The sequence below is a fragment of the Poecilia reticulata genome, chromosome 10 (genome assembly GCF_904066995.2).
Source record: "Poecilia reticulata chromosome 10, P_reticulata-male-v2, whole genome shotgun sequence".
In the NCBI taxonomy this organism is placed as follows: domain Eukaryota; kingdom Metazoa; phylum Chordata; class Actinopteri; order Cyprinodontiformes; family Poeciliidae; genus Poecilia; species Poecilia reticulata.
The window spans coordinates 10,072,528-10,085,887 of record NC_088839.1 but is presented as its reverse complement, the minus strand read 5'-3'; the positions used below and the strand labels follow the sequence as shown (position 1 = coordinate 10,085,887).

General features: G+C 41.0%; 1 protein-coding gene across 15 annotated transcripts in view; it reads left to right on the top strand.

The window, feature by feature from the left end:
• Positions 1-915: 915 nt before the first annotated feature.
• tenm2a (teneurin transmembrane protein 2a) overlaps positions 916-13,360 on the top strand; it is a 284,579-nt gene continuing 272,134 nt past the window's right edge. For 9 of the 15 annotated variants that reach the window (XM_081611638.1, XM_081611632.1, XM_081611644.1 and 6 more), the window contains exon 1: positions 917-1,723. The gene's annotated coding sequence lies outside the window, so the exon portion shown is untranslated. Of the gene's footprint in view, positions 1,724-13,360 lie in introns of all 15 variants that reach the window. The other 6 variants (XM_081611630.1, XM_081611631.1, XM_081611635.1 and 3 more) reach the window with 2 other exon arrangements.

The window sequence follows — 13,360 nt, the reverse complement described above, 5'->3', positions numbered from 1 at the left end:
GTACGCAGGCAGATTTCACCCTTCCAGAACTCACTCTATTCTGTTGCTGGGAAGACAAATGGAGTCTGTAATTGATATGACCTTTGCAAAAATATTTCGTCTGCTACAGGGACCCTCAATCAGAACTCACAATTTCATTGTAAAATTGGCAGAATTTACTGAGGACAAAGGTCTCAAACTGCAGTCCTTAAATACCGGCGTCCTGCAGCTTTCAGACGTGTCCGTGATAGTACACACCTGATGCAAATGGCTAAACTCCCTCCTCACCAAGTGGCCGAGCTCTCCAGAGCTCTGGTAACGAGCTAGCTGTTTGAGTCGGATGTGTTGAAGCGGAGATGCATCTTAAAGTTGAGGGAACCTGAATTTGACATGGGGATCATGATTAGCCAACAGATGACTGTTATTACTATTACGTTTAATGAAAAGTTTGAATACATGGCTAAAAAACGAGGCTTGGAACAAAAGAGACTTTGAGGGAAAAAAAAAAAAAGGTAACGTTTGTAAAGTGGACATCTAATGATTCCAGATTCGCCTACCTGAGCTATGGCTCTCTGCAGCTCCTCCAGAGACTCTTTACAGTTTCTACGATTAATACTTTTGCTTTTTTTTTTTTTTTGGTGAATCCTCAAGTGGGTAGGTTGCAGCACAAATCGATTCGTTCATATGGTATTCTAACCTTAAGCATAAGTTGGGTTAGATGTTGAAGCAAAGATCGGTGTAATTTATCAACTCTTTATTTTTTATGTTGCTGGTGCTTAACAGTAACAGGCTCATTTGCTCTAATTTTTCTTGCAAATAATTAATGTCCACCAGTCCTTCTAAGTGCCAAGAGAGGCAGCTCAGGTACTTTGGGATCTACTGCAATTTGTACAAGAAAATAAAAAGTGTGGTTTTAGCACCAAAACTGGGTTTGGAGACACAACTTCCTGTATGTGTCGATATATGTCTATGTTCGACAAAACTGTCGAACATTTAATGAACAGTCATGTAGATGCTTTCGTCATATCTTTGCATCCTATTTAGTCGATTCATTGGAAGGGACCTCTGAAAGATTGATTGCAGCACAATTTGAGACTCTTTAGGTGTTTAATCACTGTTGATCCCCTTCGTGCCATGTTGCAGGGATGCAGCTGCAGCCAGACAGCCCACAGTGGATTACTCGGCCGTTAATGACCACTGACTTGTCTCGGCCGTGAACGCGCGCTCCGCGAGCCCCGGCCATTGCTCTCCGCGCTGCATGCGAATCCATGATCGCTCCCTGGGTTCCGCTGCGCGCAGCCATCCCTGCCCCCCCGCCGCCGATCAGTCGCCTTGCAGAGCATGCACGTCTGCACCCCCCGCCGCTGTTTCCTCCACTCCAGAAGAGAGTCGACGGAAAGACGTGTGTCTCTTTTATTTATTAGTAGTAGTACTATTCATCTTGATTCCATTGCGCGCAGCTGCTTTTTGGCCACACCGGGCACTGTCTCCGCCGCGGAATGGATTGCACCGTCTGATTCCAGCAATCCGGTGACATGTTGAACCGGAGGCTTCCAGCCTGCCACCTCCGTCAGTTCTCAGACAGCGCAAAGAAAAGTATTCAGTGAACTAGTGCGTGCGGCAAGCACCCGGCGGCTCGAATCCAGGAATCGGAGGAGGGGTTTGGGAGGCAGGAGAAGAAAAAAAAGTTGGAAGTTGAAGAAAGGAGGATTATGCGGTGAGTGCCGCACATTGCCGCGAACAGGTACGTCACATATTTTTTTTTTCTTTTTTTGAACTATATTCCTATGGAAACGATGCTTACGCGCCGCTTGTTTGTATGCCGCTCTGTGGTCTCACATGAGTGCAGCGAGGGGGGTTTCTCTCTGACACGCAGCGCGGAGCCGTGACATTGAGGTGCCTTTCATCGGGAAGAGCAGCTGTGGTCCTCCTGCGGGTATCCGCTGCGCTCGCAGGCGGACGCAGCGGATTTTCTCGGCCGGCGTCTGCGGCGGAATAATGTGTCAAAAGTGGCAAGAGAGTGGAAAGTAGGCGCAGCTGAGTTTTGGTTTGCGTCTGTTTTGGAGCATCTGCGCAACATTTCATCAAACGGAATATGTGAGGAGGCGCAGGATGGATAATTCCAGAGCGCAGCATTCTCTAAAGGGTCAAGGTGTTCCGTGAGGCATGCCTTGCGTCCGACGGTCTACTATTGCATCGCACGCATCCTTCAGTCGTTCAATCTCTGACCAGCTAAATGTGCTCAAAAATAATGTTTTGTTTAATCATTTATAGTGTGGATCATAGGAATCGGCAAAATGCAGTGGTGGTTCTTGTGTAATTGGCGCCCTGGGCAATACTCCATCCCCCCTTAGCCCACCCCATACACAACTAAACACACGAGGGAGCTCCTTCGGCAACAGCAAATATAAAAGACGGCACGAAACATTAGGAGATAAAACATATCGATGTGCTATTTTTTTTTAGAACTAGATAATTAGATATTTATTTTAGATAAATAACTTGAGCCAAGCAATACTTCTAAGGGATTTTTTTACTCGTTTGTTCTGTGGGTTTTCAGTCAAGAACTGAAATATTTACTCTGCTGATGAAAGTTTTGACAACAAAATGATTCAAAATTAAAAAAATTAAAAACTAGTGCTGGGGCTAATAATCCTCTTAAAAGTCAAAGTTTATTCTTTACTTTAGCATTCTCATTCTCGCTTCTGGAAAGACGTTTATGAGAAATGCTGAAGCAAAAGGGAGATAAATGTGAAATAAAAATAAAAATTCTGCTTTAGCTGGTTTGGACACGAATGAACAGGTGCAAAGCGGAACCTGGATGTCATACACCTCAGCGCCCGTGTGTTGTATCTCTGGGCAGAAATTGCTCGGATAACTCATCCGACGTCGTTCTTGACTCTTCCTTCTCGCCCTCGCAAAGCCACCGCTCACCTCTTTGCAATATGTTGCATGCGTCATTTAGTTTTTCTTTGCCCTGCCTTGTACTCACTGTGAAACGTTATAGAGTTATTATGTAGAGTTAAATCACACATGAAGGCTGTGCAGATGCGCCTGTTTTGCTCTGCTTTTGATTTATTTCCTCCAGTGCATGATCTAAGTTTCTCTCTCTCTCTCTCTCTCTCTCTCTCTCTCTCTCTCTCTCTTTCTCTCTCTCTCTCTCTCTGGTGACACTGAGAAGCAGAAACCCAGCTGGCACCCACCTCCCCCCCTCTACACCCTTTTCCCCCCATAAGCTGCAGTAGAAAATAAGACAGCGGGACGCCGTTAACTCTGGGATGAATATTCATTGATCATATGTATGTGCATCTTCCTTCTTCCAGGATTTATTGCCACATGCAAGCATAAAGTTTTAGGAATCACGAGGGAGGAAAAGGAAGAAAAAAAGGAAAAACTTTTGCCGGGATGCATGGTGTCAGAGGCTGAGGCCCACACACCAGCTGTAGACGCTAGAGCCTGGCAGCCATTGGCACCTTGTGACACGCAGACACACAGATGCCATGGAGATCTTGATGATGAGACGCCCCACTGAAATTCACACTTCAATCTTCCTGGAACACTCTTTCCCCTCTCTCTCTCTCTCTCTCTCTCTCTCTCTCTCTCTCTCTCTCTCTCTCTCTCTCTCTCTCTCTCTCTCTCTCTCTCTCTCTCTCTCTCTCTCTCTCTCTCTCTCTCTCTCTCTCTCTGTCTCTCTCTCTCTCCCTCACTCTGCGGCCCCTTTATCTCTTCCTCCACCTTGAGCTCTCTTCAAGCCAGTCTGCGCTTGTGTGATCTCTAACTCCCTTTGATGGCACCCATCCCACCCCCTTCTTTCCATACCTTTATGTTGAATTTTTGAAAGAAAACATGGAAGTGAAAAGCTCTTAAGATTTGCATGCGGTCACTGCTGGGAGATTTTTAAACACACGCATATGGAAACAAATGTTGCTCTCGAGCCATATGTCCCATCCAAACGTGGCCACCTCCCACTTTGTGTGTTTTTTTTTTTTGTTTTTTTTTTACCCCCTAATCGGTAAGGTGTGCTAATCGTGGCGGGCGGTGTGCTGTGTGTGCATATGCAGTCTTAAGTGCTAATAGGAGCTCACACTGGAGAGCAGCAGGCCGTGTCAACCGCAATCTCCAGACAAGCCCTCAGGGTGTCCTATTTGGCACTCGCACATGGACGCAGACACGCTCACACACATATACGCGCTAATGGGGCCGCTATGTTTAGACTCGACTTAAAGACCCGGAGCGCCATGGGTTCATGTCTGAGCTGGACATTCACAGTTGATAAACAGGATTACCTTAAATGCTGCAGATTTGGTGTGTCCTCAGAAGGTGTTTGCTCCAGTAACGTGGTGCCAGTCAGGCTTTTTCTTTGCCGTCTTTCTTAAGCAGTTTCTGCCTTTTGGTTTTCATTCAGGCCTGAGCCAGAAAGCTTGACCAACTTTTTTGTTTTTTATTTATTTATTTTTTAAAACTGTATCGTATAGAAAAGAGAAAGTGCCACAGATCAGATCTTTGATCGAGGCAGTTTTGGATTCTATAGGAGATTAAGTAATTACGAGGTTTATGCTTGCACTTTAGACATACAAAAGGTGGTTGAAACATATATTTACCAAAAACGGTGGCAGATTTTAGTTTTCATGCCTTTTACTGATTAGAAGGATTCCGAGTTTTCCCGCCATTTGCCCTGCCAATTACCGATCAGAGCAGTGTTGCCAAAACCAGCTGATTCCGATCTCTGGCCGATTGATTGGTGCGTCTCAGCTTTGTTTATTCACACATGAGTATTATTAGTCAGTGAATAGCTTTTAGTTTCAGTGTTTCGTCTTTGTCTCTCTTCCTCTATGTGGGTTACATATTTATACATGCATTTTGCTGCAACACCTGTGAGGCCCGGAAAGAGGTGCATCAATCTTCATTAGGCTGAAATGAGGTTGGCCTTGCTGAATAAATGACTAGCAACCAGAATCGCGTGTGCGAGCACACTCGCATACGAGCACGCGTGTGTGCGTGCTCGCATGCGTGTGTGTGTGTGTGCTCTGAGCTCTGTGGTCCACTCCGACCTGGCTGACAGATGACTTCAGTGATTTCCAGGGTTCAGCAGATTAGGGGATTAAAGACCGATGGCTTCACACAATAACACAAACGGCTTGCATGGGCATCAGCAGGCGTAGACACGTCCACACTGGCCAAACAAAGCGCACGCTCTCTCATCCGGGTCTGCAGTCATTGATATACGGCGTGACCCCTGCGATGTCTGTTCTCCCAAGGTGTGTGTGCGTATAATCACGGATGGAAAACAGCATTATATAAAACCTCAAGGGTCCAATTTCACTAATGCCACTTTCACAGTACAGCCATAACCTGCATTGGTGCTGAGAGCCCAGTTAATACATTTTGTCCTTCCCCACCAATTCAAAATCCACTTAGTGTTTGAAAATGAACTAGCATCGTGGGTTGAATGTTTTTTTGTTTTTTTTTTTCTTGTTGGCTAGTGCAGTTTTGTTGACAGAGTACAGTCAAAAGTCCCTCTTAAACACAAATTCAACCCCACTCTGAATTTTTTTTTATTTTTTTTTTATTTTTCTTAATTCTGCCAACTGGAACTGTATTGCACTGAGTTAATGGATGTTATAACCAAAAAAACCTACTTATTTGTCGCTCAGGTGTAATTATTCGAGTGCAGAAAAGTGCCCTGCATTTGAAGGCTTTGTGGGTTTTTATGTTTTGACAGGTTTTCTGCTTTTTTTTCTGTGTGTGAGTGTGCGTGTGTGTATGTGGAAAAAAATAAACTTGCTGCATGGTGCTAACATTCATTTTCTTTTCACTTTACCTGGGCATTCCTGGAGGGTGTGAAACACAAAAAAGCTGTTGCTACCGGTGGTGCAACCATAGCAACATAACCGAGTTTTACAATGCTTTAAATCCATCCAATTTTATCTTGGCAGCAGAATTTTTAGACAGTTTTTCTTTTCTTTTTTTTTTTCCATGGAGATGTTATATAGATAAAAGAAAGTAAGACTTTCCAGGAGAGCTGCACACCTGCGACTCAGAATCTTTTCTGTCTGCCAAGTTTAAAATCTAAATATGACTGGATAGTTTTATTTATTTATTTTTTTTCTTTTTGTTGAAATTTACCATTGCTGACAAACTTGTTGGCATCCCTGTAAAGATACGTTGAAAATAATAAAAAATAATTCCATCTGTTGTAGCAGCAGCTTGGACATTTCAGGCTTCTCTTATGCTACCTCCTGCTGAGCCAACCCTGCAGGTTTTCTGTTGAAACCGGGTTTTGGGACTCAGATGGGCCAGACTGGACTGAGGATGTGAGCCCCTCGGGTAGAGAGCGACTGTTTGGGAACGCTAGCTAACGGAGTTTCTTTCACACATAAAATTGACTATACAGTGACAGTTAAGAATACAATAAGTAGCTTGTCTGAAATTTGTCATTCAACATAAAAAGTTCTCTCACTAAAACGTCCTTCATACAAGAAAATGTATCGACACGTTTTGGTAACCGTGTCAGATCTGCATGTGGCGATGTAACTCGGTTATAGAAATGCATCAGCAGCAAACTACTGGGTATGCTGAAATGTTCAATACATTTTGCTGCTGTTACATTTGATGTGATTTGTATAGAGAGTTGGGTTAAGAGGATGCTTGATATCATTTTTAAATATTTGCCTGATCGGTTATCTGCCAAATATACAATTAAAACACCTAACGTGATACGTTACAGCGCTGCTCTACTTCATATCACTGAGGATACAACTAATGTTTTTTTTTATTATTATTTCACATAATTTCTTTTAAACACATTATTTATGTATTTTTAAGTGTGAATTTTATTTTGTATGCCTGCTATTTTGAACATCATTTTAAAGAACAAAACTGTCTCATAATTTCTACATTTTACAAATTAAAATTTTTTGCAATACATAAGTTAAGTTAGGAAAAAAAACTGGGTTCCCCTGTTTCTATGCTGCTTTGCCTACAGCATCACAATTTCTCTACCATACAGTGTTTTTTTTTTTTTCAACGTATTCATCTGTTTGTTTCAACCTGAACCCATCTGGTGTGTTTATTAAAAAAGAGCAATAAACACTGCAGCGCTTTGGTCAATCTTATCCGCTAAAGTCCCAGGAGATTTTAGCAAAAAGCACCATTATGTTTGTGATGGTAGGTTTAACAAGCTGCCTGGTATCTAGATAAATGTTAAGTGTTTTCTATGAAGACATGTTAAACCCCAAGCTTTTTGGCAGTTCCGCAAAAATTGCTCTGCTTATTGTGCTTTAGAGGCTTAAATATAAGTCGTGGGTTGATTTTGTTAAAAAATGAATATCTCTAATCATGCAATTTTTTCTCCAGTAGATTGAATTGACTCAAACTACTTCTTTTTTTAGTGAGGGATTATGTCATTGCGAGAACGTCTGTTTTATGGCTCAGAGCCAAACATTTCTCTACACATCCAGCACACTGCAGTCGCTCGGTAGATTAGCATTTCATCATTTCAAACGAAAGGTTAGATAGTGAAACATGTAGAAGAAAAAAAAAAACGTATTGTCACTGCTAATTAACAAAGAACACTGACCTTTAAAAAACAAAAATACAAAGGGAGTGAGTTGAGCGAAAGCGAAAGAGTCTAATACTGTTTATACAGCTTCTATTATTGTCAGGATACAGCGTTAAATAAAAAGTATTAAACTGAGCGGCACAGCTCTATTAAAGGCCGCTCAGTCTGCCCACCACCTACACAGCTTTTCACAAGCTCAGGGTTTTCTTGAGCCAGATATACAATCAAACCAGTGTCATAAATCCACATCCAGATAAATGAAAAAAAGAGAGAGAGAGAGAAAATCCTGCAGTGATATCGCTTCAGGTTAGTAAAATGATATACATTCTGAACTCCTTGAGAGCAGATTTTGGATAGCATGACACGCAACAGTGTCAAGAAAAGGTTTTTATTGGGATGGCCTGTCTGCAGATCAGATAACCACTTGTGCCTCGGTGTATCACCCCCCAACCCCCCTTTCATTTCCGTGTCCCGTCTGTCTACTTCTCTGTTTGATCCGAGACTCCCTCTGTGTCAGATTTCAACATTTCAATCATAATTTTTCTCCTTGAAGACGGCTTGCCGGGGTATTTTCAGGAACAGCATCCTGTGGGGATTAAGAAGCTTAAAATTACAAGAACCTATTGATCAAAGGGCAAGTAATTTATATCATAGACATTGGTTCATTGTTAAGTAGGATCCCATACGATTAAAACGGCATGATAATCTTTGTCAAAGTTTAAGCTTGTCGTGTAGTTCTGTCGTTTGTGGTCGGCATGCGAGTCCATCCAGCAAAAGTAGTTTTAAGCTACTATCATGGATCCTAAAGCTGAAGGTGAGACCTTAAATTCAGAGACTCTTGTTTAAGCAAGTAAAATAAGTTTGTTTCAATGTTCCAAAGCGCCAAAAAAACTAACTCGACAGAACATGAAACGGTTAAATGTCAATCATCAAAAGCCAAGTCTTTAACCGAGTTAGTTTGGAGTGTACAAATGAAGCAGTTCCTAAGATTAGTAATTATATCAGGTTACCTCACAACACCGTTTAGAAAAAGCATTAAAGAAGCCTCCAGCTCTTTTAAACTGTGTGATAAAATGATAGTAGCACTGTGAGAACACAGTCAGCAGGCTGACTGTTAGCAGCTGGTGATAAAGATGCCACCTGCTTCAAGGCTAACAAGTTATTTCAGTTGTTTTTTTTTTTTATTTCTTTGTCTCATTGAAATCTAATTTAACATATAAAATCATGTATACTTCTACTCTGCACAGAATTTTTAACACAGTTGAAAACTTTTTTATAGTAAAACTTTACTCTGATTTATTTTAATAAAGGGGCAGAATTAAAAAAGGTTATCTTTAAGGAGATATGGGGCACTTTAGGATATCTATAGAGTTAGATGAGCAATATGATTTGTTGCCGCATGTACAGCAGCTCATAGTCCTGCCAGATTTTGAATATGAAGCCATTTTCATTCAGAGGTGGTATTGATTTTGGGGAAAGGAATGATCTGCTTTCATGGAGATTTAAAATATTTATCTATAGTTACACATGTCTCAATAATTAGTAGGAAAAAATTGATTGGCATTACAAAAATGCGATTAATTGCTGAGGATATTTCCTCTGGTATTTTTGAACATCCACCTACTGCAATAAGCTCAAAGTCTTTGAGGTTGGACGGCCTCCATTTGCTCACTTCACAGATTTTCTGTTAACTTGGAGTCAGGGATTTGGTTGAGCCACATGCTTGTCAAATCGCAGGATGTATTTAAATCTAAATCTGTCAGAGTGGTGAATACTCTGGAGCGTCATTATAATTGCCTAAAAAAAACACTAAATGACTTTTTATGTAAAAATGACGATCACTTTAAATTAAAAACGTAACAAAACAACACAATAGTGGGTCTTTGAATACATATACTTTTCTTAATACTTGAAACAACGTTGCTCAGAAAGCCTGCCAGGACACATAGTGGTAGGAATGAAACTAGACACAATAACCAACGTTGGATCTGAAGCTCAAAGAACAATTTCACATTTTGCAGCATTGTTCTGAATAAGTCACTTTCTGGTATTTTTCTAAACAGTTTCTGAAGTCTGAAAGCAACAAACTTGTCTGCAGTCTGTCCCCTCCTTTCCTCCTCACACACACACACGCAGATGCGCGCGCGCACACACACACACGCGCACACACACTTGTGACCTTTGATGGCTGTATATTTTTCTTTGAAGGGGGGCTTGTGTTGCTCAAACGACCACTGTGGTTTAACGTTCGGATGTGAGTGTGTGTTAGCTTTGCTTTAGAGAAAGTGACGCTCGTGGAGCGCACCCTTCATCTTGGATTACTATACCCATGGATCCTGTGGGTATTTGTGTTGGAAGTGATGGTGGAGCGGAATGATATTTACTTCTTCTGTCTGACAGCTGACCGACTGGTTTTAACTCAGCCTCCTCATGGGCTCATGGCACTTTGATATGAGCAAAACCTAAGCTGAAAAAAGTGGCGTTTTAATTCATTTGCCTTTTATAAGTAGAAAATATGCGTCTGAATAGAAGGTAAGAACCTCTATGTAGGCCATATGTTTAAATTCAGTAAATACTACTGTGATGTTCAAAGTTTAAATCCCGTCTAATTTTCTTTAACATCTATAAAGAAGACGGATTTTCTTGTAATCATTTAAAGTCCTCTTAAACTACTAGTATCCCCTTTATGCTAGGATCTTTCAAAAGTCTAATTGCTTTTTTGTGCTAATTTTCTGTCGAGTTCTTGTATCTGGCCATTAAATCATGTAAAATAATTACAAGAGTGAACAATTGAAGGACAAAAGAAGTGTCACACCTCAAAGAAACTACAGCAGACTGCATTATCCGAGAGTTTCATGCGCAGGAAACGCAAACATTTCAGCCAAAAAGGTGATACGAGTTGGCTCATTGCCATTGCCTTCCTGCGCAATTCTGCTAGTTTCAAATCTCTCCTCACAGCTCGGTCTGTCCTTTCTCCCATTGAAGAGGATTCCTACAATTCCACCAGGACCAATCAGCAAACAGAAGGAGAAGTTGTCATCTGTGACATTGTATTTTGTCAATGTATTGAGACGTTTTTACTTCAGTTACACATCTATCAGCTAATTGTATTACTTTGAAAATAGCTGCATTGAGAAATGGCTGCTGACTGGAGTTGGCCTATTGTGATCAGATTTGACTGATGAATGTTTAGCAAGAAACTACAAAGACTGATCTTTTTCCTATTAGTGATAAATGTGTTACCAAATAGCTCTCACCAGAACCTTCCGTGTTGTAGACGCTGTTACTCAGTGATGTAAAAAAGATTAATTAAAAATAAACAGAATGTCTTGAACAGGTCAAAACATACCTTGACCTGTTTTATCCAGACTTTGAGAGAGCAAGTAGACAACAGGAAGGCTGAACCAAGTGTAGCCAAGTTTCAAATGACCGGATTTGGGATGACAGTGATTGGACGAGCTTTTTAATGTCCAATACATGCAGTGCTAAAAGTTGTTTACATAAGATGTAAATATAAAATCTTATTGTATTGGTCTTGCCTATGCATTGCACTCTGATATAAATGACACAGCAGGGTAGCTGAAAGGGGGGGAAAAATGGGCATTTATAGATCATAAATTCATGAGCTCTGTTTTTGCCACAGTTGAACCATCACACTTTCCTCTCGGTACAGCGAGGGAAGCAACGTCTCTCTTGTTTTTTTAAAGACGGATGCAATAAGACATTTTTTCATCTACAGTCAAGAGGAAGATGCGGCTTGTTGAGTCTTCCTGGTCATTGGACAGATTTTTAGAACCACGTCCTGAACCTTTAGCTCTTCTGCAACAGAAGTGGGGTCAGAACAGCTGCTCCTGACAATTAAGCATCCTTTGTAGCAGTTACATTTGTTCGTTGTTAATGGTGCTCTCAGGGTTTTTTCCGTAAAAAATTTCTGCAAAAGCAAATCGTGGAGGATGCATAGGCATCCAGACTTGCGTACATTCACACACACACACGCACGCGCACACACACGCACACACACACACACACACACACACAGAGACATCTCTTTTCTGGTGTGGAATTACTGTGACTTTCACCATTTACAGTATTCATCGAACTTTTATTTGTGGTACCGTTTGATTCCATGCATTTCCCAACCAGCAGAATAACTCAAACTCTTAGTGGCAGCCGATGTAATCAGCATATATAAAGCGGCTTCTCTTCCTCAGTGGCTTATCTGCTCTCTCTTTCCCTTTCTGCCTCTCTTTCTAAGTAGACATGTCTAGTTACAGCCTAAAATGGCCTTGTGAAAGAGGACGCGAGTTAAGATGGCATCCCCGGAGACTTTTCAGTGGAGTAATTTAATAAACTGTGATATTTTCCCACTCCACCAGGGAAAGGGAATAGGTTCAGAAAGTAATGAAACTCAGCTGTTGAATTTTTAATATTAAAGAATCAATTTCCTGTTCTTGAACATAACCAAGTAAAGGTTCCCCCTTCTCTCTCTTTCTCTCTCTGTCTCTCCCTCTTATGTCTCCTTTATTACATGCACAGTTGTAGCATTGATGTCCAATGAGCCTCCTGTTCTTTCACAGAGGAAGGATGTAAAGGTTTAATGCAAACGTTTGTTCACATGCCTGTTTTGGCTAAAGTCCAGACTGAGGCGTTTGAGGAGCAGCTGGAAACCTAGATTTCCCGAACAACTGTTCCTGCCAAGAAGCTGTGAGTTAGCAAGTCGCTACCTAGCAAGAGCGGGCATATGTCACTGTTAATAATAAAGTCCTTCAATGAAACACCGTGGGATTTCTACCGTACGCGGTGCAATTAGGGGAAGGCAATGTTTTACTTCTTAGTGCTGTGCAAAGAAGAACCAGAATTTAGGTCAATGTCTGTGTGGCTTAAATAAAACATACGATGCTTTGCAAAAGTATTAAAAACTTGAAAGAGCAACAAAGAGACCAGCTGAACTGTGGAGTGGAAGATGAATAATACATTATTTTATTTTATTTTTTACAAAGAAAAACTTGGAAGTGTGACATGTTTTCCATATTCAGCTCCAGTCGCCCAATGACGTCTGGAGATGAACAGTAGCCTGCCTACCTCTTGACCCTGCAACTATAAGCAGGGTCAAGAGTGGATGGATCTTTTCTTGTGTAAAAGTCGGACAGAGAATCAAGCACTTAAAAACTTTTTCTCTTTTTTTTCCCTGTTGCACTTTCCTAATATCAAACTATTTGCAAGCTAATATGAAATAAAACCAAGCAGTGGAAACTGGATATTTAGATTTAGTTTTTGTTAAGTTGCTTTCGCAGTAATTGCTGCTTTTATTCTGAGCGGCCTTTCAGTCTGTCAGTCCAGAACTTTTTTTTTCCCATTGCTGTTATTGCCATCATCCTCACAAAGTCTTTACATTTTATTCTAGGGTCTGTGGGCACGTTTTGCACTAAGGACACCTTTATATTTGTGACATCTCTCTTTCAGGAAATATATGACTAGGCATTCCATGCTGTTAATACTTGCATGCAAATGTACGAACATGCACGCATTCAGGCATCTGGAAATTTTTACCCAAGATTGGACAAAGTTTGTGGACGTCCACATTTCTCTTCTCGATATCTTGACTGATTTCTTTAGATTTCTTTTCCATGTTACAGAAGGAAGTTTAAGGTTTTACCCTGAAATGCATCCACACGTGTTCCTTCATTTAGCTCATTTATTATTAATTGTTATTCACCGGGTTTCTGCAGTGCATTAAAATTTATTACAATTTATTATTATTTAAAAAGCAATGAAATCTGATTCTTGGTGACATTCAAAAATTGTTGTTGGTTTTCAAAA